Consider the following 25,819-nt stretch of genomic DNA (forward strand, 5'->3'; position numbering starts at 1 on the left):
GAATTTAAGGAGTTATGTAGAACTGTGAAAGGAAGTAAAACAAAAATATCAGGTTGAAACTAAGAATGATGTGAATTGGATAGAAAGTCCTAGGGACCAGAGAGAAATGTTTTGAGTTGAAGATTTGCAAGTCTTTGCTCTATATGGACTGGTAGAGCAAAGACCAAACAAATGTGTATTATTACCTAATGAGTCCCTATTTCTACTGATAGGCTGGTGAGACCTTTAAGTATTGAATGGCATAGTTAAGGATCACTAATTACTAGGAGGGATGTGATGTGATATCTTGTGCATGAACAGAGAGATACCCCAAATTCCTTTCATTTATGGAACATAATAACTATCCTACAGACCCTCCAAACTTCCAAATCCATCTGCTTATGCTCTATTAGTAGAAAATCTTTTTAAACTTTTGCTTGAGTAACTGCCAATGATTGTATTAAGATCATTAGATGATTGTATTGACTCATTTGTAGATGTAGATGGTCACTATAAAAATTTTCTTTTATTATAACTTTGTTAACTAGCTCATGAAATATCTCTAATTTAGGAATGGTACTTTGAAGGATTACTTCTCTAATAACTGAGGCTTAGTTTTGTTTCCCCCATATTCACACATACATATTTGTTATAGAGGTGATAGAATTATAGAGTGAAAGGACCATAGAGATCATCTAGTTAAATTGTATTCCATAATTTAACAAATTAAAAAATAAGAAAGCAGAGATCCTTTGGCAACAGTTACATAACTAGTATGGGGCAGGATCAAGCCTAGTCCCAATTCAACTCAGTTACTTCCAGTACACTCTGATGCCAAGATATATGTTTTTTAATAACCTAAAAGATCGAGGATTCTGATTACACATAGTGTTGATATTATTATTCAATTGCTAATATATGGTTAAATTTACTGATGCATGATAGATTTCTTGATACTGTAGTATAAAGTAGACATATTCTTTGTTGTTGTAGATGTTCTCAGTGTGCCATGCATTGCTTTATAGGCTGTGAGAATCATTTCTTCAAGTGGTAAAACCCCTTTTCTGGTAACTACTCACTGAATTGGTGCATTGGTTATACCAAAGCTTCAGAATGATGCCGTATTGCTTGAAGTTTTTCCATTAGACCAACAGAGTGCATGATTCAGGTCTCCTCATGTTACTTCCCCATGTCAGCCTTTCCTTGGAATAGGTATTGCTTAAGTATAAAGCTCTTATTTATTCCCTGTACTTGTCCAGTTTTGATGAAATTGTTTTATTCAAAAAGCATTATTTGGGGTGTATAGAATAATTGGTGTTCATTACTACATTTTCAGAAATCCTGCCTCATCGTTTATGCTATATGATTATAAATTATGCTCATGAAATTGCTGAAAATTCGGATGTGAAAGGTTGAGGCAGAGCTGACACCAACCCAGCATTTGGTTCCAGACTTTTAGTGAGATATCTTTGACTTGGGGGAGGACTTTAAAATTCAGCAAGGTGAGCCAGGCTCCTGTATTTCACAGTGAAGTTTGTAAAATATTCTGCTATCACCTTGGTGTTATTTTTTGCCCACTTTCTTCAAACTGGAATCAGATTTCACAAAATCCAATATAGAAAAGCAAATCTAATTATGAAACACATAAATTAGGGGATAATTATTTGCATGACAGACTCATTCTTAGCCTCTCAGTGTGAAGTCCATCTGTGACAGGGAGCTCTTTCCTTGTCATAACATTTCATGTAAATGTTAGCATTTATGAACTTAGATACAGATTATGAATTTTTTGACAGGCTGAGTATTTGATTATTTGGGAGAGGATCACAAAATTGGGAAAAACTCAGTGTAAGACTTTAATATACTAGTAAACTGATTAAAGAATAATTAGAAAAAAAGAGTGAAATTTTAACGTGTCATTGGGAAAATGAGGTGGTCACTAAAAATTATTTAACAGAACATAATATGCTGATGAGTAAGATTAAAAAATACTATCCCTAAAAATCCATAACTCTTGGGAAACTACTGGAGAATGAGTTATAGGGGGAAAAAGACCAGCAAACACCCCAGGGAATCAGATAAATATAGATTAAAAAGAAGAAAACTTAGAAACAATATGCTTCATTTGGTGAGTACTGCACTAATAAATAAATGCATAAGATTAGGTTTTGGTTATATAACTCTGTTGTTTGGGAAATTTAAGAGTCTGCTAATCTTTCAAGAATCCTCACCTTAGAGCAATTTTCCTTATACTCAGATGCCTTTTCAAATCACTTCAGCCATGACTCTAATTCCATGTTGCTACTCAGGAAGAAGTAGCCTCTTCATTTGCCTGTCTCTTCAATGTAATAAAAATAAAAAATAGAGAAACTGGCTCTGAATATGGACAGAAAATACTGAATTACTTATACTAAGTGTGTCTGTATCTATACAGCAGAGTGGTGAATAACAATTGCAAGGTTCACTTTATCATATAATCAGAAAAGTTCATATTGAATTAATTAGGTAAATTCTTAAAGTGGATAATTTCTTAAAATGAATTTATTCAGCCTGACTGTCTACACTTAAATAGATTACTACTTTTCTTTAGAGTAGAGGTTTCTGTAAGGCGGTACAAAGAACAAGGATTTTCTAGCATTGAAAATGTGTATAAATCAGCTTTTACACTTTGACAATCTATAAAAAGGAGGCAATGTTATCTATTTTTCACATGCTCCAAGTTTTAAAAAATTAGTGCAGGAAGGGACACTTAACACATTGTATGGTTTATAGTAGGCACTCCAGGGTAACTGATTACATTATTTAATGTGCTAATCATAATAATTACCATTACTATTAAAACAGTAGTTCTCAAACTTGTCTTCTCCAAGGAGCTATTGAATTACCTTCTCTTGGACTCTGTGGTTTGGGATTTTGTCAATAAAAACTACTTTTATGAAGTACTAACTGATTAATTTTTAATATTTAAAAGTCAATATTATTCACAGCTGTTAAACAGAGATTCTAATGAGCATTGATTAACTAGGTAATCAGAATGAGTTAACATGATCTTAGTACCATCAAAGAATTCAATGTTGGGTGGAACCTCTACAGCTTCACGTTTTCTAAAAGTACCATTTCCCCTAAGTTTTTTTAGTTTTGAAAGTAAGCCCCCCCCCCAAACCCTTTTGGTACCTTGAAGAATCGCTAGTGGTACAGAGACCCCCATATTAGGAACTAGTAGATAAAGTGAAATGCCTTTGAGGTACTGTAAGGATTTTTGAGAGTACATAATAGTTCAGGAAACTCATCAGTATGTATTAAAACTACACAGGGAAAACCGTCAGGCTTCTAGAAGCCAATAACATATCAAAGAGACAAATTCTCTGCTGCTAGGGAACAGGCTGATGGGAATAAATTTCAGACTGTGGGAAATATGGCCAGACCTAACAGTAAGAAGGGTGCTGAGCATACACAATGCATGACTGATTACAGGTGCCAATTGGTGCCCCTGCCCAGCCCCAACAGACAAGACAGCAGGTCCCTGGACAGTGGCATATGTGATAAATCTGACTTCTTCAGAGAACATAAAATGCCTGCTCTCATTCTTAGGCTAAAGGGAGTAAATTTTTAAACATCATTTGCATTCAAATGAAAATTCTGAGCATCTCTCAAAGGTGTTTCGGAGGATGGCACAGAGCAGTAGACATTGTTTTTACCAGTATCAGAGAAAAGAGGAGAAAATGCCCCATCAGAGAAAAGACATGAACCCTGCTTATAGATGTGGTAAGACTAAATTTCTAATAGTGGAGGGATAGGATAGCTTACTATGGAAATCCATAGCAGTAATCCATGAACTTGGACTAAATTTAATTTATTTTAAATCCTTCATTCAGCAATTTACATAGATAATATCTATACATGCTTGGCAATTTACTTGCTCTCTCTGGGTGAGTAAATCTTTATCAGTGTAAATTTAGGATTATAATGTACACTTAGAGAGTTACCATGGGTATTAAGTGATGTAACAGAGGCAAGATGTCTAGTACACAATAGATGTTCAATACATGATAATGAAGATTACAAGATTATTTGCATATAATCAAACCAGCAGGTTGTAACAAGTCTCTTTTGCTACACATTGGGACAATTATCTAATACTTGACTTTATTTCTTTTGCGGAGATATTTATCTCCTGCATTCCCAGATTACCTATATCTTGTTCTGTAGAAAATTTTGAAAGAAGTTATCTCTTTTGAGGTGATTTCTTTTTATCAGTCTGAGAGATAGATGATATATTTCCACATTGAGAGATAGAGAAATCTAGGTGAGCAAGATAAGGAAAATGTGCATTTTCAAATTCTGATCCCAGTAATATATTATCAATGTCTGATTTGATTATATCTTATTATGCAGTTTTCAGAATTCCAGATATTCTTAAGCATCATTTAGGTGCTAGGATTGATCTGGTATTTAGTATTATCCTCAGCTTTGTTCCTTTTCATTAGTGAAAATAATTACGAACTTATTATATACCACTTAAAAATGAAAGCTCAATATTTTACACATTATTAAAAATACGTTCAAAATTGCAACAGTGCAACATTTCATGTATGATGGCTGGTGTAAACTGCAAGTTACAGCAATCTATGAAAAAAGCACTGCAGCAATACGTTATTAGCAAATAGAATAAAAAGAACTTTAGCATAATATAAATAGCTCTGGTATTTTTATAAGAGATGGTTATTATTTTCTTCAAGAAAAAAAAATCAAGATTGGCATTGGTAATAACTATGAGCTACTTAAATCAGCACAATAGAAAATGGACTTGCGATTCTCTGTACTACAAAGACTGTAGATTTCAAATCTGTATGAACAAAGAGAACTAGAGATTATAGTGTGTTGGAGAAAAATGTGTTAAGCTCCATGGATCCAAAAAATTGTCTTTAGGGATATGCTGAATAAAAGCTCAGACAATTGAACGTCTTTGAGAAGATAGACCGTAAAAAGGAGTATCTAATAGCGTTTCCCTTAAGAATTCTAAAAGATTTATAGCTTAAGGAAAATTTAAAGTGGAAATAGTAGGAAAAGAAAAAAATTAACTATTGAATAGGTACATCAAAAAATAAAAGTCGGGCTTCCCTGGTGGCGGAGTGGTTGAGAATCTGCCTGCCGATGCAGGGGACATGGGTTCGTGCCCCGGTCCGGGAGGATCCCACATGCTGCGGAGTGGCTGGGCCCGTGAGCCATGGCCGCTGGGCCTGCGCGTCCGGAGCCTGTGCTCCGCAACAGGAGAGGCCACAACAGTGAGAGGCCCGCGTACCGCAAAAAATAATAATAATAAAGTGAAAATTGAAATAATATAAAGCTTTTATATAAATTTTCAATTTATAATTTAGGAAGTATTTTCCCTTACCTTCAAAAGTGGATGTTATTTCCATCAATATACTGAGGGAAAAATGTGAAGAAAATATGGTTAAATGTTATATAAAACCTCCTACCAGATTTTTTAAAAAATGCATGAATATATTGTTAATCAGAATTACAGAAACAAGAAAAATAGAAAACATACAAACAATAATTGTTTTAAGATTTTGAGAACTAAATATCTAGGCAACACATCTTTGTAATTGTATGACTGCCAGCAAATACAAGCAATGCTAGTTTGAAGAAACAATAGGATGATGTAAATGAACTATTATTAATTTATCATTTTGTTTGGAAAAGGCAATAACTTTGGGAACAAAAGTTTAAAAAATACTTATTATGGCCACAATGTTATTATTGCTAAGCTACTTTCCCAATACCATCTACTCAATGGAAATGAATAGTTTGTGGGTAAACGGAAAATTTTTTCAAATGCCTTTCAGTTTACCTTGAAAAGTTGGTTGTAATTAGCCTAACAATTTAATTAACTGTATATATCAATAAGAATGTAAGAGTAGCATAAAGGATAATTTAATAAGGTATAGGACAAATTCTCATAATATTTAAAGGGCTGCCATTGGGTTTACGTAGATTTTCCAACAGTATACGACTAAGATAAAGCCGAAGTGGTTATGAGGAAGCAGGTATTATTAGCTCAGTACAATGGTGGACTTTCTGCCCTTAGTGTTATCAAGTAATAGAGGAGGAAAATTTTATCAAGTCTGCTAACATTGGAAGTATTTTACCAGAATCTGGATTACTACCTACTGGGAAGTTTTCACATGGAATGTCTTCATTGAAAGGAAATGAAGTTGACTGATTGATGAACTTCATTCCAAAAATAATAGCTGAGACTTCTTGAGTACCATGTTCTAGATACTCTAAGTACATCAATCTCATTTAATCAAAGATCTTTTTTTTTTGTTTTGTTTGTTTGCGGTGCGCGGGCCTCTCACTGTTGTGGCCTCTCCCGTTGCGGAGCACAGGCTCCGGACGCGCAGGCTCAGCGGCCACGGCTCACGGGCCCAGCCGCTCCGCGGAATGTGGGATCTTCCCGGACCAGGGCTCGAACCCGGGTCCCCTGCATCGGCAGGCAGATTCTCAACCACGCCGCCACCAGGGAAGCCCTAATCAAAAATCCTTTTTTTTTTTTTTTGGTGGTATGCAGGCCTCTCACTGTTGTGGCTTCTTCCCGTTGCGGAGCACAGGCTCCGGACGCCCAGGCTCAGTGGCCATGGCGCACGGGCCCAGCTGCTCCGCGGCATGTGGGATCCTCCCGGACCGGGGCATGAACCCGTGTCCTCTGCATTGGCAGGCGGACTCTCAACCACTGCGCCACCAGGGAAGCCCCAAAATCTTTTGACTTACGTAATATTATTGCCTACATTTTAGAATTGCTTAATGTTAGGCAGTTTCTTAGCATCGCTTAATGATACAGTTTAATATTACAGACTTGTCAGGTTGAAGAGCTGAGAATACAATCCAGGTGTTGACACAACACTGATGCATTCGGCTGCTGTGCATGTGATGCTACTCCAAACCTAAGATCCTCTGATTCCATTATAAATAGTACATCTATTCAAGGAGACACACTATAGTTAAGCTTTATAAATTTATCAAAAGTATTTGAAACACAAAATTAGTTTTTGAATATACATAGAGAGTGAAGAACACTTTATCATATCTGTGTTGTCAGTAACACGCCCATATAAATCTCTGTAAGAAATACCATATTCCAACTGGATTTGTAACATGTTTTTTTTTTTGTTCTTGTTGGAAAGAAGTAGTGGGAGAGGTAGTCCAGAGGCAGGGGAAAGTTGAAGTTAATTACAGCATGCTTTTGGAGTATATCTTATCTCTTTTATAGGAAGAGTTACAATATTAATAAAGACATACCACATGTAAGTCACAAATATATTTTGCTTACAACTATGTTAAAAAGACTTGTATCTGCACACATATATCATCTAAAGAGTAGCATCTGAGGAGTGTGTGGTGACAGGTCATTATCAATCTAACTAAAAATTAGCTGTGGGTGAGTAATTCTCAAATAATAACCATCATGCAGTTCACTGAAAGTTTACACTATATAAATGTTACTATATCTATTTCTTTGAAAGATAATAAAACAAATCCTTTATAATAGTGAAACTAAAAATGCCATTTATAGATTTAGATCATAACTTCAACAAAAGTAATCACAGAATATGGATCACTATACTCAAAAGTGGTACACATATAGACAATTCTTAACAATTTTTTCAAGGTTTGACTATTTTTTTTAACATCTTTATTTGAGTATAACTGTTTTACAATAGTGTGTTAGTTTCTCCTTTACAACAAAGTGAATCAGTTATACATATACATATGTTCCCATATCTCTTCCCTCTTGCATCAAGGTTTGACTGTTATTTTCAGGGCTACTGATCATGCTAAAGAAAAAAAGTTAATTCACTAATTCATTCAATAAACAAATGATTCAGGCTATTGTGTTAGACCAAGAAATAATCAGGAGTTAGGACAATTGGGTTCTATTTCAGATTCTCTCACTAACTAGCTTTTGTCCCCAGCAAGGATATTTATTTCTCAGACCTCAGTTAAAGACCTTTAATTCTAAAATTTAATGATTATATTTTAGTGCCTGTTAGGTGCAAGGCAAATTAATTGCTCTGTACATTTCTAGCCATATTTAGGGAAAAGTATATACTCCTGTGTTAATACCACACAAAATCTTGCATATAAGTGAAAAGATATTTCTGTTTTTTTTGTCAAGAGATACACAGATGGTAACATCAGTGAAAAAGATTTCTTTATTTCTTGTTTAACATGAGTCCATGCTAGTTGTGGCTAGGTAGCTAACTACACTGAAATAGTCCATGACTGTTTTACAGCTATCCAGAAATAATTATACGTATACCAATATGTGTTTGTGTTTTCCTTAGTAGTGATGAAACACAGAATCTGCAAATCATTTTAATAGAGAAGTGATACCAGGAAATACATGGAGTAGATTAGATCAACTTGGGTTACCTATGTGTGCCACTGCCCATCCAGTGTATCCAAATGGAGAAAGGAAAGCATCTAACAATCACTGAACAGAGCATCAACAGTAATGTAGGAATGTTGCTGACTTTTAAAATATAACTAGCAACTCCATTAGATACCATATTGGCCTCCAGGGGAAAGTTTAGGTGACAAGCTGCATATAAGACTTTCTTCTCTATGAAAGAACTTTGTGAGTACATCCAAAGGAAAGACATTTTTTACACAGCAAATGGAATAGCCTGACTTAGTCAAAAAGAGGAAAGGAAAGCTTTCAAAAGCAGCCAAATATTTCTAGAACAGTTCTTCTTTCAAGTCACACTGAGACGGGGATGGCGGAACAGTGCAAAAGAGAAACCTTAACACAATATGGTGGTGGCCGGGAGCCAGGAATACACAATTTGCCACCCCTTATTCATTATTGCTCCCTAAACACACCAGATGGGGAGGCTTCATCAATGTCAAACCTGCTGTTATCATCAGAGGATTTCCTTATCAGTGGGTTTGGAACTAGCACCTCAGCCTCCTCTGAGTAGCGGACAGGCAGATTTATCATTTTGGTCTCGTCAGCTTCACACATTAGAAAGGAGTGCTCCAGTTAGGACCCAGGCGGGGAGGTCAGCCGGTTCACATGTATGGGGGTCAGGAGCTCTCTGTTCATCTGAGGGTCCTCTGCCTCCTTTGTGAAGATTTGATGCAGAAATATGCATAGAACTGTAGTAGTAGATTTATCTTGGGAGGGGGGATAGCATGACAGAGGGGACTGTAAAAATGGGTATTCAGGATTATATTCTATCTAGAGTAAAATGAAGTCATTAAATATATGTGCATTTTTAGGTCAGTAAGTAAAAGTAAGGAATTAATATTGTACCTTCATACATGAATGGGTTCATTCAAATATGTTCATGTATTCATTAAATGTATATTCATGTCCCAAGACTGTCTAGTTGCTGAAGACACAATAGTGACAAGACAGGAGAGGTCCCTGTCCTCACGGTGCGAGAGTGTCCAAGTACAAGATACTTTGAAACTGACAACAGGGAACCCTGAGTTGGTCAGGAGACCTCCTATGGAACTGAATTTCACTTTGGTGCCATAAGCATTTAGCTGTGCTGAGGAAAAGCATCCAAGACAGAAAGATACAGCGGGTTCAGTGGCCTCATAGTGACAGAGAATATTGTAACTTGTGAAATAGAAAAGTGACCCTTATATTGGGTTGGCCAAAAAGTTCATTTGGGTTTTCTGTAAGATGTTATGGAAAACCTGAATGAACTTTTTGGCCAACCCAATATTTGAACCGTAGAATGTAACGGCCAGTAATGCCATTTGAGGCAATGTGTATGGGCAGGGGCTTGGTTATACAAGGGTTTTGTGTTGAGTTTAAGATTTAGAGATTTTATTCCAAGACTAATGTTATGTAACTGAAGGGTTTTTAAATGGGATTGATTTGTGTCTTCAAAGAAAGCTCTCCTGCTTGCACTTTGAAAGGATAGATTGATCAGAGCAAGGGCATATAGTGAGAGAGGCCAAGAAGAGACTATCACAGTGGTCTCAGTTAGAAATTATGGTGGTTCGGCCTAGGCAGTGACAGTGTAAATGGAAAAAAGTGACAAGATTCTGGAGATGTTTAGATGGTAGACTTAAATCCCCAGAATTTACCTTCAAGACATTGAAGGAAGTCTAATGGGACAGGGAGACATATGAACAATTAATTTAAAAGTAGAGTGACGTACAAGTGAGAACAATATAATCATAGATGTGTGTGTTGTTGATTTGCGTAATATCTCCTAATGCCTCTTGGCTATGAACTGAAGAAAGCTCAAAGTGAATTGCAAATACTAGGAAATCTAGGGTTTGGTCCCTGCTAAAGAAGGAAAAGGGGAATGAAAAGAAAACTTGCGTTTATTGAACTCCTATTATGTACAGTCACTGGTCAGTGTTCTCAAAACAATCTCAATTTAAGTTTCATATTCCTGCGAAGAAAGTCTTTTTATTCACATCTGACAGATGATAAAACCTATACAGAAAAGTCAAGAGTGTAAGTTACAGCTACTTGGTGGCCCAGCTGGGATTAAAACCCCACAGCTGATTTTGAATATGAATTATTTCCCTATCCCTCATGGTCTCAAATTCTCATAAGGAGGGTTTGAAAGTGCAACAGAGCTGAGGTGGGATGTACAACAGCATTTTCCGAAATATAGTACACATTATACCAGTGCTAAATAAGCAAATTTTCAATGGCAAAAGAATTGATCAATGTTTTTAAACTTTTTAACTTGTTATTTTAAATATATTAGACAAAATATACCTAGTATCAAGCTCATGATTCTGAAAATATTATTGTTTAAGATGAAGTTGATGCATTTCAGGTAAACAAGTTGAGTCAATCAAAAGAAAAATATTAATAATAATTGTAGTGATATTGTTGACCTGGAACAATAGATTCCCAGATATTTCTCTGGCAAAGATGGTTTTTTTTTCCAGGATCAGCAGAGAACTGCAATTTGGGTTCTGCAACTGTGGTGAGCCACTTGCAAGTGCCCCATGGCAAGCAAAGCAGAATGTTTTATAGAGAGGAAAAGGAAGCTGGGAGGGCTGTAGCAAACCAGGAGTCTATGGCTGGTCAATAGCTGCGTCTTTATCAGGCAAGGAGAGAAGTCTCATCGCAGGCATGAGAGCGCCCCTTCTGGTCTCCTGACTCTATCTGATGGAGGTTTCTGTTTATTAAGTTTTTATAGGTTGATAGGACAAAAATTCTGAGGGTGGTAGGTCATACAAAGGGCTACACTAATTAGGATTAATCCACTAAAATGTGCTTTAGTTGGAATCTACTTCCAAAATACTGTGAAGAACCCGTTACGTATTTTTTTATTCTCTCCCAAAGATGTGACCCTTGGAGGGGAAGGGGAAATAATTTCTCCTGTCTTTGTGAGACAACTAGTAAGCTGCGCTGCAGACTGGCATTTGGTTTCCACCTAAATCCCCTTCAATACTACAAACACTTCAATGATTTTAATCTCCCTTGCCCTTGACCAGGAACTGTCACAGTTATGAAACTCAGAAACCTTTGGAAAGGAAGGCTCATGCTTCCTTTGGTTCGTCACAAAGGGCAGTCTTTATTTCTGAAGTCCCATAAGGAGGGCACCAAGGCTGTTTTTAGACCAAGCGGCTCTTACACAAACACAGCCTGGGCCACTTCCCTGGACCATTGGCTTTTGCCAGATGCTTGGGTCTTCAGTGATCAAGAGAGTTCACTTCCAAAGGGTGTTTGGAGAACACAATAATCAGTGACAGTTTCATGTCTTAGAATTGCTACTTAATTTTTCCTTAAAACACTCAGGGACTCAGGGTAGCATATCAAATTACTTGATATGTATCAAAGTACCTGAGGCTTTCCTTCAGGGGAAGGGCTCGGCGAGCCGGAAGGGATGGGTTCCTGGGACAAATTCTGGACACCACGCAGCTGCCAGGAGGAATAGCTGGCCCCTAGAATGTGCTGTGGAGCAGACCATTAGGGTTGTTGAAGCCTGGACCTTGGCAGAAGTCGGATTGGGGCCCCAGGTCCAGTGGCTGCCCCTGGGGACTTTGGCCTCTAGCTTCGTGGAAGGCTGTAGATTTGCTGTCTGCACATGCGCAGTTCACTCCCGCATCTGGCCTGAGGACCCGATCGCCTGTGCACAGAATTTGGGCCAGAAACGGTTCCCTATCATCCGTTCAAGTCCCTTGGGTGAAGTGCCACAACACTGGGACTCTGAGTGGTGTGAAACGGGGCATGGAAGAGGACTGGGGCTTGGGTGATAGGTGGTATGAACCATACTCCTTACGCTGAGTTCGAGATAGGGCCTTGGGCACCCAGGGCACCCAGGTGTTTCTCACCCCATGGAGCTCTTGAGATCCTCCTCCCGGGTCTGGCTTCCTCTGGGAGAAATGGTCAAAGAGGCAGGGACTCCGACCGGATTCCTGTGTTCTCAGGGCCACCCCTGACGCTCAGTACCTCCCAGCCCATCCTCTCCCTGCCCCTCCATCCGTGCTGCACGGGCACGGGCGTGGACACATGCACACACATATTTGATATGTTATCTAGATCACGTGGGGATTGCACCCAGTGATGTTCTTCATAGGCTTGTAGAACACAGAGCCCTACCATACCCTCTGTAAGACAATCTGGAATCTATATTTGCACGAGATGTCAAATAATAGATGTGGCTAATAAAACAGTTGAAGGAGAATGCCAGAAATTAACCAATATTCACAGTAAGGTGGTGGAAAATCAAATCAAATGCCACCAAAGATATATGGAACCACATGCTCCTATTGTATTGTTTATAAGCAAAGAATAACTCTTTGGGACAACACCCTTAGGCTTTCCAGAAATTTCAGAAAACCACTTGGTAAATTGCCACTTAATATTTTAATTGGTACCAAGGTTAGCTAAAAGAGTTAATTGAATATCTGTACTTGTTAATCTCAGGACTCATTCAGAAAGTACAGAAATACTACAGAACAGATTGGTTTTCTGCTGTTTTAGCAATCAGCCTTCCTACTGCTCTCCCTTGTCAAATATCTATTTATTCAGTGTGGCCTATGTTGAGAATGGTTTTTAGAAATAGAGAAGTAAAATATGACCTAAGACAAATAGAATGTTAACTGCAAGAGTAATTTAGGTCAGAGTAACAGAAAGAATTTATTGCTAAGTCAAATATTAGGTAATATCCTGAAAGACATTTATCTCAAGTGCCCAATAGTCTACCTCATTTTAACAGTGACATAAAGCCCAATAAATCCAGGTGAAGTTGTTAGGTTATTCATTTCTTAGTACCTGTGCTCGTTACCTTTTCTCTCTAGTGGCTGTAAATCCTTGAAACAAGATTCATTGATCTATTCATTAATTCATTCCACAACATTATTGAACACCTATCTTTATTTATAATTTTTATGTAAGTTTTTAATGCAATAAAACTTACATATATAAAGGTACACAAATCATAAAATATGGCTCAGGGAATTATCATAAAATAAATATACTCATGGACTCACCATGACCCAACTCAGGAAACAGAAAATTTTCAGCATCTCCAAATCCCCTTTGTGCATACTGCTAATCACTATCTCCTCCCAAAGGTAACTACTATCTTGACCTCTCACCTGTTTCAGACTATATACACATGGAATCATCCTGGATATATTTTTTCTGTGTCTGGATTCTCATTCAATGTTATTTTTGGAGATTTATGCAAGTTGTGTAAAACATTATGTCACTGGTTTTTATTACTGTGTTATTCCATTGTCAGGATAAACCACAGTGAATTCAGCCATTCTACAGGGGATATTCCCATTTTGGGGATATTAAGAATAATGTTACTTTGAACATTCTTACATATGTGTGCTTGGTGCACATATCTAAGCATTTCTTTTGAGTTTATTCACCTTTTAAGGGTCAGTCTATTGTCTGTTCTCCTAACTTTTCTGTAAATTCTTATATTCTCCTATGCCTGATTATTTTTGATTGAGAGCTAAGCATTGTACATGGAAATGCATAGAAATAATTTGAGGCTCTCTTCCTCCAGAGATGATTTACTTTTGCTTCAGACAGGCAGCTCTGCTGTTGACTCATCACAGTAACTCAGTCAGAATGAGATGATTTGTAACTGGGCTTCAGACCTTATGAAAGCTATTTATTTTCAGTTCACTCATTCCTGGGATACAGTCTTGCTGCTTTTCAGCCCCAAACTGGGGAGGTTTAACTGGCCTTCTTGTTCTTGGGAGGCCATGATTTCAAATGTCTGTCGCTAGTCTCCCCAGAAGTGGTGACAACTCTGATAGATTCCCAGACACTCAGCTACTTTAGAAATCAGTCATCACTCGTAACCCACCCCAACCCAGGCAAATGCTCTTTCAAATGCTGGGCTCACCTCCTTTGATTTCTTATTTTTCTGTATCCTAGACCCTGAAAATTCTCATTGTCTTAGTCCTCCAGTGCATTCAAACATGAAAAAAAAATTGTGTTTCTTTATCTACTTGTTCCCTGAGGGACATTAGGACCAAAGCAGATTAGCCTGACTTTGCCAGAAGCCCAACTCCTTGAGTGCTTTTTTAAAATGCAGGCTCTGTGTAAGAGGTTGCAGACACAAAGTTTAATAAGAAACAATTCCTTCCCTCAAGCAACTCTCAATGTTCTAGGAGAGACAGAAATATAGAAAACAAACCGAAACCTTACACTACCATGTGATTAGGGCTATAATAGAAGTAAGGATTAGGGACAACAGTGGCATGAAGAAGCAATAGTTAACTCTGTGTTGTGTGTCAGAAAGGTCTTTGCAGACTAGGAGATCCTTGGGCTCAGAATTTTAAAAAGAAAAGGTGTTTTCTTATCAGGCAGTGTGAAATAAATGGAAGATATCCAGAAAGAGTGCTTTGTAAGTCAACCAGAAAATAACCCTTGAGTTGAGATTTAGAGTAAGTAGGACTTTTCCTGTGGATCAGGAAAGGAATGAGGGTAGCACATGTAGCGCCCAGGGAAAATAACACACCAAGTCTAGGCTGATCTCCAGGTCTCTCCTTCATTCTCCCTCCTTCCTTTCAGGTGAGTATTTTCTACCTGTGAGAACATTGAGAGGGGGTTGCCACAAGACTCCCTCATCCATCTTAGGAGGTGTTCCCAAACATTCCATTTTCTCTGTAGTCTCTTACAATCTTTAAGTTCCTGTAACTAAAGCCAGGAGGAAATCCAAAGCATGCCTATTTCTACCAGACCTAGCATCTTTGTCTTCTCCGAAGGCTAGATTCATAAACACAACTGATTTGGCTTTTAAAATGATTGTCAGTTCAACAACAACAAGAACCCCAAAACAAACAAAATATAAAATATGAAAGTCAGACCTAGGAATATAAGCAGAAAACCCAGAGCACACCAGGACAGGATTTTGGCCATCTGCTTCATATAAGCTTCATATAAGCTTCTAAACTATGCTGTGTGATTGGACTACATCTTTATAAACATCTGGTTCAACCTTTACAAGAGTCAATTTTTCTCTTTTGGCTTGACTTACTTTTACTGAACCTGGCCTTCTTAATGGGCTCATCAGTTTAGCTTGCAGACATAGCCTATGTATATTATTTTTTTTCAGAGTACGTGGTAGAATTCAGGAGCTTGTTTATGAGAAACAGACTGATAACGCAGAGCTTGAGACAGGGCTTTTTTCTGCTTATATCTATGGATTTTTACCTCAGCGGTCCTGGAATCTTGCTTGAGACAATAGAGGGAGGGTTCCCAAGAAGTTGTTATGTCTTGCTATTATTGTGGGAATAAGGACTTCATTAAAACAGATTAGTCAAAGAAAGTATACAGACAGTGATTCCAGGCAAAGCAATTTGTTATTTTAGCAGTCTGTTCATATCAGAAATCTTCTTGTGTAAACTAGGATAGAAATCTAGTTCTTATGTGCTCTTTCCTTTCCTCTTACATTGGTTCTATTCTGCTTTTTGGTTCCTTCTCCAGGGAAGAGCCACTCTCAGTCATATTTACTAATGTCAGGGCTCTTAACAAGTCATAGAATTTAGTTATATCTTCAGAGTACTCTTTAGTACAGTTGGTCTTATATGGAATTCATTCAAAACATCATTAATTATCACACGGACCAAAATTGCCTTCTGTTCATCTGTAGCTGCAGACTTCTGGGAGGTGGTTGTTGTTGGGCTTTTTTGTTTGGTTGGTTTTGGGCAGTAGTAATATGACCTCTGGGAGAAGGCATGAGAGTGAACTTAGGGTTTCAGGCTATGAGAAAATAGGAGGAGTTGACAGGTTGCATTAGATGGCTGTTTTGCTGTCTTTGCAAGTTTATCCTCCCATAAGATTATATTCTCTTTTGATGCATTATTTTCCAAATCTAAAGAACATTTGTTTTTCCATTTTTAGTTTGCTAACTCAGGGAATTATTATACTCCTACACAATTCTCAAGGAAATCATACCTAAACTTCTTTCATGGTTGAAAACTTTGCTCTCTCTTCCACAAGATAAGTCCAATAATGTTTTTCCATGGCTTGTCAGCGAAAAAATGTATCACAAAATAACACAGCATATACAAATATATAGCTGAGGAACTATGTCTTATTTATCTTTTTATATGCAGCATCTAGGTAGAGCTTAAGGTAGATCAAGTGAAGAGGGAACCAATGTTTATTGGGGGCCATCTCTGGCCTATGTACTTCACCTAAGATATGCTAGTTAATACTGACAATTACCCTTGTGAAGAAGGTGTTCTCAACAGTTTAAAAGCTGAGAACAGAGTCTGGCATGTGATACGCAAGCAACAACACTTTGTTGTTAAGTGTTGGTGGAAAAGAGTTTCATGACCGGAAGTTTTTGTTCAATTGTCTAAGATAAGTCATTAAGCATTTTTATATCTTGGAGACACTACTTTCTTGAGATTTGGCAGAATTTTCAAAGCTGGAAAAGCATAGGAAACTTGAGTTTTTGACTATATTGATTATCTTAGTAAAGAAAAAAAGAGAAAAGTTATTGCTTCTTTAAGTTCAAAACTGAATGTCCACTTTAGGAATGTGACTGAATGTGTCTTATCAAACTCCTTGAACATTTTAGCTACTTTAGATCTTGAAGTTATTTGGGGCAAATAAGCATATGTGTTCTACAATATCAGTGTTATGAATTTAAATTGAAATATTTTATATTTCTATCTTTTATTATTTCATGATTGTACTGTATCAGAACATTTGCTTATATTTTACTTTGGGGAAGCTGGGGGTTTAAGATGGTGCTATTCTTCAATCTGAACTTTAGGTCCCTACAATTTTGGAAGCAGAATCTATCACTATTCATCAGTGTAACTGATTCTCTTGTTATTTTATGCCCATTCCCAAGCATGTAAGCCAAGGATTCTTTTGATTGTGCTGTCTTCAGATGCTCTGTAGAGGAGGAATTCACAGACCTATGTTTAAAGGGCCATTAGAGTAATGGGAAAGGAGCAATGTTCTTTAGGTATCTACTTGTGCCAGGAGTAGGGTTGCCAGATTTAGCAAATGAAAACACAGGAAATCTAGTTAAATTTGAACTTCAGATTAACAAATATTGTATGGGACAAACATATTTTAAAAATATTCATTGTTTATTTGGCAACCTTAGGCAGTGTGCTAGACACTTTAGAATTTTACTTATTTTAATTCTAATATCACTCCTCTGGAAAAAAATACTGTATCACTCCTTTACAGATAAGAAAACTGAGTCTTGCATAGCATGTATGAAGGCTCCCACTAATAACATTGCAGCTGGGATTTTGAAGCCCAGATGTGTCTGATTCCAATGTCTACTCACTTTTCCCTACCTCATGTTGATACCTCATGCTATTTCCATTCATTTCAAAAGGGCAAGCAAAACTCTTAAAGAAATACCCTAAAAATAGCAACAAGAACTCTGCTTCCCTGAATAAAGCCAATATTGTTTCATTCTTTCACTTAGATATTACCGTTCTGAATTCCTAAGAGAAAGAATGGATGCATTAAAAATTCAAGATATAAGTCATCACAACACCTACCTTAAATACTGTTTAAGAACTCGACCCTTAACTCTTTATCCTTCATCTGAACAAAAGCAATCTCCATATAGAGCTTGATCAGATCCTCTCCTTTGTGTGAATGTTTTGATGATTTGATCCTCAGGATTTTATACTAAGACTTGATCTTTAAATTTTCATAGAGGATCTATACTCTTCATGTTAAGGGAAAATCAAAAAACAGTAAATGGAAGATAGATAAATATTCAGAAAATAGAAAAGCTAATGCCCATTCTTAGCTCCATTAATCTTTAATTGACTTCTTTAATAGTGAGCGGTGCTATCAATATTAGAGGATCTGGAAGTGAATACAAAAGTGATTATTAAAATTAAGGTGCTTAGTTAACGTATAATATTCTGTTGTTCTCCACTGTGACATGGGTGTGTGCGTGGTAGAATACTTTAGGTAGTAATAGTTCTTATTTTGCTTGAGATAAAGTTTGTGATAGATCAACCCTGGATCGTTTCAGCAAATACAAGAAGTTAACACCAGATGGATGCAGAATGCCAATGAAGAAAATTCCATTATACCATCAGCTCTGGCTTCCTGGATGACCCAGGGTATGAAGTTTTTTTTCTATCTATTTATCCCAAATAATAGCTATTCTTTCACTGAGAACACTGTGCTTTGACATCTGTTTTCAATATGCTTCTGTTTGTTCCGGTGTCTCGTATATGCTCTACAGATCTTCAGTCTGATCTGGGATGACACTATCTACCCTCCTGAAGTTCTTGCTGTAAAATTAAATTTGAGGGTCTATTTCTTTCAACCGTATGAGCTTTCTCCACATCTTCTTTCATATTTCATTTGTTTTATATGAACCTCTTTTATTTGTCTTACAAGTAATTAAACTTATTATTTAAAAATTTGTGTTGGATGGGATAAACGTCCTGAACGTACTCTTATAAGGAACAGCCACTAGTCCATCTCTTAAAATATTTTCTTGCACTGAATCAGGTTTGCTTTTACTGGAACTACATCTGACATTTTAATCTTTTGGTTCCCTTTCTTGTTTTATTTTTAGACATTTGAAACATCTGTTCACTTTGGGAAGGTATTTTTAATAATTTGTTTCCACAAATGTTTGTTAAGCATGTTTCCACAACTTCATTTATAACTAAAAATCAAACCAAAACACTTGTAATTGAAAGTAATTTCATGCTTTCAGACAAGTTGCTAACATAATAATACAAGGAGCCCCTGAACGTCAGGTACTCACTCAGATTCATCAGTTCTTATAGTTCTTCTCCCCCTCCTTGTGTGTGTGTGTGTGTGTGTATGTGTGTGCATATGCATGTGTATTTCTATCTATCATCTATTTATTTAAAATTTCAGTGTATGTGTGTATGGAGGGGGATTTCCAAAGAAGAAGCAATGCTCCAATAACAGCTGAGTGTCCTACAATTCAATTCAATTCTGACACTATGTACCTCCAAATACTGTCAGATTCCAAAGGTTAAGGGCTTAGGTCTGTAAGACTGTCCCCCCTCCCACCACTTCAGGTGCCAGATGAAAGTCCATTATCACCTGTGCTTCTGAAGATCTGCTTGCTATAGACCAGAAGTTCCAATGATTCCCTCCTTGGGTTCAGTTAATTTGCTAGGGTGACTTACAGAACTCAGAGAAAACATTTTACTTACCAGTTTATTATAGAAGGATGTAACTCAGGAACAGCCAGATGGAAGAGATACATAGGGCAAGCTATGGTCAAGGGGCACAGAGCTTCCATGCTCTCTGAGAGTGGCACTCTCCCCAAATCTCCAAGTATTCATCCACCTGGAAGTTCTCTGAATTCTGTCCTTTGGGTTTTTATGGAGGGGCTATTGAAGGTTGAACTCAATCTCCATCCCCTCCCCCTTCCCAGGAGGTCTGGGTTTGGTGGGGGTGGGTGTGGGACTGAAAGTTTTAACTCTCTATAATCACATATTGGCTACCCCGGTAACCAGCTCCCCTATATAAGCTACCCAAAGTCACCTGTTGATGTAATAAAATATACCTTACTGCCCTCTTCCCTTAGGAAATCCAAGTGTTTTAGGAGCTCTTGTGCCAGAAATGGAGATGAAGACCAAATATATATTTCTTACTATACATTGCAATATGACACTATTTTCATTGTCATCTACCTTTGCTTTTTGCATTTTACTGAGAATGGAAAAAAGGTTTGGTGTTTTTTTTTAAAGAAATAACCTGCAGTGTTATGCTTTCTCCTATTTTTTCATAATCCCACTTTTGCTCTTCTTCAAACTTTCACTGACCACATGTTGTTATTATTCTTTTTTACTCACCTTAAACTTGCATGAGAAAATAGCTTTCTAGACTTAGTGTACGCCAATAAAGAGTATGTAGTCATGCTTTATTCCACTCTGTGTTGGTCAAACTGTACAATAGACCAAGTTGTATAGCTTCATCTAATCCTTAGTTTCCAGAAGGCTTCCATCAAGTGAGGTTCTCTAAATTTTAAGTTGGATTATTTCATTCCATTGTTGGGATTTCTGAACATTGATGCAATAAAGGACTTGTAATACTATAATTCTTAGTGCACTATGCTACTACAACTCTTCCTGTTCTACTCCCATTACAGCACTTTGTCTTGGGAGATGACACTTTTCAGAATGAAATATACCACTGTTGACCTCCCAAATTTCTTACCTAATTGTTTCTCTGAGCATTGATGTTTCTAAATCAATAAAGAAAGGGGTTGATGATGGAGGGACTCTGGCTGCCACAAAAAATAACATGCATTTTAGGGACAGAGTTTAATGTTTTGGTGGGTACCTTCCTAAGAATGTGATGAAGAGTTATTTCTATCTACTTCCAGATGAACTGGCTTTTTCTGTTTGTGGTGACATAGCATGGATGCTGCATTCATTGACCTTTCAGTACAGTTTCAGAACCTTTGAATTTAGTGACAATAAATCCAAAATTCTTAGAGAGTTGACTCTTAGTTCTACTTAACATGAGAATGGATAGTGCTGCTATTTCTGGGTTGAACCATTCATGGCTCATAATATTTTAAGTGTTTTAAATTACTGACCAGGTAATATATATTATTTTAATAGTTATATTCAAGGCACCGTTTATTTGCTCTGGCTCTAATCTAAAATTCATTTAGATTGTGTTAAGGACAAGACATTCAGTAGACATTAATATGTGATAGACTCTATGCATTCATTCTCTTATTCATTTATTTTGAAGGAGTGAAGAGCATAGATTTTAAGAGAATCAACTTTGGATTTTAAACATAAGGTCAACTTTAAATCCTGAGTCTCCTTTTGATGGTTTTGTCACCATTGACAGGATTTTAACTTTCCTAGGTCCCATTTGCATGCTCTAAATTAGGAGTACTACCTCTTTCAAAAGTAGCTATGAGGATTGAAATGATATTGAAATATAAATTCTGTGGCATTGTGTGTGGCTTTTCAAATCAGTGCTCCATATATGAAAGTTATTGTTGTTTTTATATAATATAATTTTTGTTCCTGGGAAAAGCCCCACTATTTGTCTGTGCAACCGAGCTAGATGGCAGTTTACTGATAGCAACTACCTCCGCTAGCTGGTACTGTCTCTGTAGCATACAAACCTAATTTATGAAGGGACATCATAAAAGGATGATGAGCCATCTTATTTTACAGTAAGTTACTTTTGCAGTTGATTGTATGGATCTGAATGAAAGATATTATATATCCCTGGCCTGGGTAACACATATTAATAAGTAATAGTGTAAAAAGTTTATAAACAGAAAACTCAATTAAATAGAGTTGGGAGAGTTCTCATATCTTGATGGTAGCAGAGCCCAGCAGGAACAAGACTCGTTTTTCCCATCAAGGACTCAGCCAATGAAAAGCCATGGACTGTTTGTTTATTATACTCCTTTCAACTTCCTTTACTTCTCTATAAAAGCATTTTTCTTTCCTTGCAGCGTGGGGATTTGCATGTGGATCGCATGGCAGACCCCAAATTGCAATTCTCTGTCAATCCTCAATAAACCCATCTTTGCTGGGGAAATATCTGGCAGTCTGTTTATTTCAGGTCAGTAGTAGAACACTGACTGTATTTATCCTGGTGCACTCTACTTCGTGACAGCAGGGCCACAACACCTTGAATTGTCCCAGTCTGTAGGGTTAATTCCCACGTTACATGGCAGTAATTTTAACAACTTAATTAACCTCCACTGTAGGGTGCAACATAAAGTTACCTTTTATAGCTGCTGCAGTTCCAACTTGGGCTCCAGGCTTACTCTGTGCCCCGGGTCACATAACTGGGTTTTTATCTTTACAACTCTGCCTCTGCATTTCTCTTGGTGGTGCTAGCAAATGCAGTTTCCAAAAGGAAGTCAGTGATAATGGCATGTGTGCTCTCATTTGTTTAATCTGCTCTCGTATTCCTTGACTTTGATGTCTCTACCTGTACATGCCTCCTGCATTGGCAGCTGCATGGCTTTATGTGAGATTTCCTGATTCCACTGCATTCCATAGCCTCTGGTGAACATAGTACTTCCTGCCAGAGTGGGCTTTCTCTCAGCATCTGTAGTGAGACTATCTTTTTATAATTTGTCTTCTCCAGTGGGCTGGGCCAGTCCCAGGTCCTGGCTTTTCTCAGACCTCCTCATGCTGTGACACTTAACTGGGCTATACTTAGCCAAGTTCCAAGCTGTGACTAATCCATTTTTAGTATTCAGACAATGGAAAATGGTTCTAAGGTTATTGTAGATTATACTGAGGACACAGTATTTATTCCTATTCAGCTGGTATATTTGAGAGAAACACAATGCTTGTTTTACTTAAATACTGTTTCATATGAAATTTTATTTTCTTGAGGGGAGTAAGAAAATCATTTCATTTATTTTTTTCTTCGTGTTCACAATGGAAAGCCAGATTAAATCCTGTAATACAAATAAATAAAAACTGTGTTTAATGGCATGTCAGCTTGAACAATGACATGGCAAATGTGAAATTAAATTTTAATGCATTTTTGAAATACGAGGAAAAGATAACCATACAAAAAGTTATGAGGCCAGAAAGCATTAACCATTTTTATAAAAATATTAATAATTTACCATTAAGAAAAGGTGAAATGAAAAATCAGTGGAAACACTTTGAAGCAAACATCTTAAATATGCTAGTGATTTGTAAGTAGACTGTCCAACACAGTCTTGCAGTTTTATTTGAAAATATATTCTATTTTTAGAGGCAGTTTGTACAGGATATTTTTTAAGAATGAAATAATTTGGTAAGAGTAAATACTTTTATATTTTGGGCAATAAATGACATTCATTTTAAAAGCCTGAAGGTCTGCACATTTATGTCCTCTCTCCAATCTTCACCCTAAGGAGACTGAAATATGATCACTGATGTGTTTATTTTCTTAGATAGAACATGTAGCAGGACAAATGCTTCATAACCAAATAAATACGGTGTCCATTTTGTTACTTGAAATGCATCCATGCCATGTGTCTGTGATCACTCAGAATCCCATTCTTGCTGGGAGTGGAGAGAGGGAGACTGCCATGCCGTGCAGGATTTTTGCAAACCTTGACTGTGTAAATGCTTTTAGACAGTTACCACACAAGCCCAAAAATCACTTCATAAGAGGAGTTCTAAATTACGTGCCTTCAGAGTGAAATAAATTTTGTTCCTGGAATTTGATACTGCTTAACAAAGGCTCTCTTTTCAATGATACCAGATGGAATACCATATTTCAAGGGTAAACTCTTGAAAAAACTTCAAAATTGCTATATTATTTCTTTTAATCTGAATAGGCAAATAAATTAACTAGGTTTTTTTCCAGTTTTAGTTTTAGGAGACTGACTCATTTGCTGTGGTTATGGAGTTATATGTCTTACTTTTAAAAAACTGTATCATGCTTTCTTGCACTCCTCAAACCCTTATATTTTTCTTGCACCAAAAATAACCATCTATGGAAGCCACTTCCAGCCAGGTTAGAGTAGCTGGTGTCACTCCGCTTGTCTTTCTGCCATAAACAGCTAGAAAATTGAGCAAAATATCTGAACCAGCTATTGGCAGATACTGGACACCAGGCAGTTCTGTTTGAGGAGGTTGAGATGGCTCCGAGTATTGAAGAGGAGGGAGCTTTGCAGAGAAAATGTTCCAGGATACCTCATTACACATCTGCAGACTGAAACTTTACAAAACCATACAAAAAAACAAGTACTAGGAAGGAATAAGTTGAAACATTCCTAAGGCTTACACAGGGCTAGAAGAGCCTTGAGTTCCAACTAGCCAGAGTGGAGACACCTCACTGAACACTTGGGGCATTCACTAGAGACAACGGAGGGTTACACCCTGGTCACGGGGCCAAACTATCCCTAGAGTAAAGGTTACTTTTACCTTATTTTAACTGGTCTTAAAAACTGACTGCCAACACAATGGCCATCATCAAAAAATCTACAGACAGGGCTTCCCTGGTGGCGCAGTGGTTGAGAGTCCGCCTGCCAATGCAGGTGACACGGGTTCGTGCCCTGGTCCGGGAGGATCCCACATGCCGCGGAGCGGCTGGGCCCGTGAGCCATGGCCACTGGGCCTGCACGTCTGGAGCCTGTGCTCCGCAGCGGGAGAGGCCACAACAGTGAGAGGCCCGCGTACTACAAAAAACAACAACAACAAAATAATCTACAGACAATAAATGCTGGAGAGGGTTTTGAGAAAAGGGAACCCTCTTGCACTGTTGGTGGGAATGTAAATTGATACAGCCACTATGGAGAACAGTATGGAGATTTCTTAAAAGACTAAAAGTAGAACTACGATATGATAGTTTGGTATCAACTATCATACCATATGGTATCATTACCATACCCAGCAATCCCACTATTAGGCATATACCCTGAGAAAACCATAATTCAAAAAGAGTCATGTACCACAATGTTCATTGCAGCTCTATTTACAATAGCCAGGACATGGAAGCAACCTAAGTGTCCATCAATGGATGAATGGATAAAGAAGATGTGGCACATATATACAATGGAATATTACTCAGTCATAAAAAGAAATGAAATTGAGTTATTTGTAGTGAGGTGGATGAACCTAGAGTCTGTCATACAGAGTGAAGTAAGTCAGAAAGAGAAAAACAAATACCGTATGCTAACACATATATATGAAATCTTAAAAAAAGAAAAAAATGGTTATGAAGAACCTAAGGGCAGGACAGGAATACAGATGCAGACATAGAGAATGGACTTGAGGACATGGGGAGGGGGAAGGGTAAGCTGGGACGAAGTGAGAGAGTGGCATGGACTTACATATACTACCAAATGTAAAATAGATAGCTAGTGGGAAGCAGCGGCATAGCACAGGGAGATCAGCTTATTGCTTTGTGACCACCCAGAGGGGTGCGATAGGGAGGGTGGAGACTCAAGAGGGAGGACATATGGGGATATATGTATATGTATAGCTGATTAACTTTGTTGTAAAGCAGAAACTAACACCATTGTAAAGCAATTATACTCCAATAAAGATGTTAAAAAAAAAAAAAATTCCAAAACAAATCATGAAAACAAACTTTAAAACCTGACTACCAGGACAAAGTGCCATGCTCGCTAAAATAAAGAAAGAAAGTCCAAACACTTAACAGTGTAATGTTCACAATTTCTAGTATCTAATGAAAAATAGAGATGCAGAGAAGCAGGAAAAGTTTTCCATAAAGTAGGGAAAAACTAGTCAGTAGAAACAGACCTGGAAATGACAGAGATTATGGAATTAGCATTAAAACAGTTATTTTAATTAAGTATAAAGTTAAACACAAATGTTATGAAGATAGAAATTAAAAGTAGTAGAAACACCCAATTGGAGTTTCTAGAAATGAAAAATG

General features: G+C 37.3%; 1 long non-coding RNA gene across 2 annotated transcripts in view; it reads left to right on the plus strand.

Moving 5' to 3' along the window:
• The window catches only part of LOC136792029 (uncharacterized), a 527,007-nt gene that overhangs the window by 150,601 nt on the left and 350,587 nt on the right, over positions 1–25,819 (plus strand). For both annotated transcript variants that reach the window (XR_010835137.1, XR_010835138.1), the window contains exon 2: positions 18,465–18,555. This is a non-coding gene — a long non-coding RNA (uncharacterized lncRNA). The remainder of the gene's footprint in view (positions 1–18,464; positions 18,556–25,819) is intronic.

Source organism: Kogia breviceps, chromosome 10 (assembly GCF_026419965.1).
Source record: "Kogia breviceps isolate mKogBre1 chromosome 10, mKogBre1 haplotype 1, whole genome shotgun sequence".
Classification (NCBI taxonomy): Eukaryota; Metazoa; Chordata; class Mammalia; order Artiodactyla; family Physeteridae; genus Kogia; species Kogia breviceps.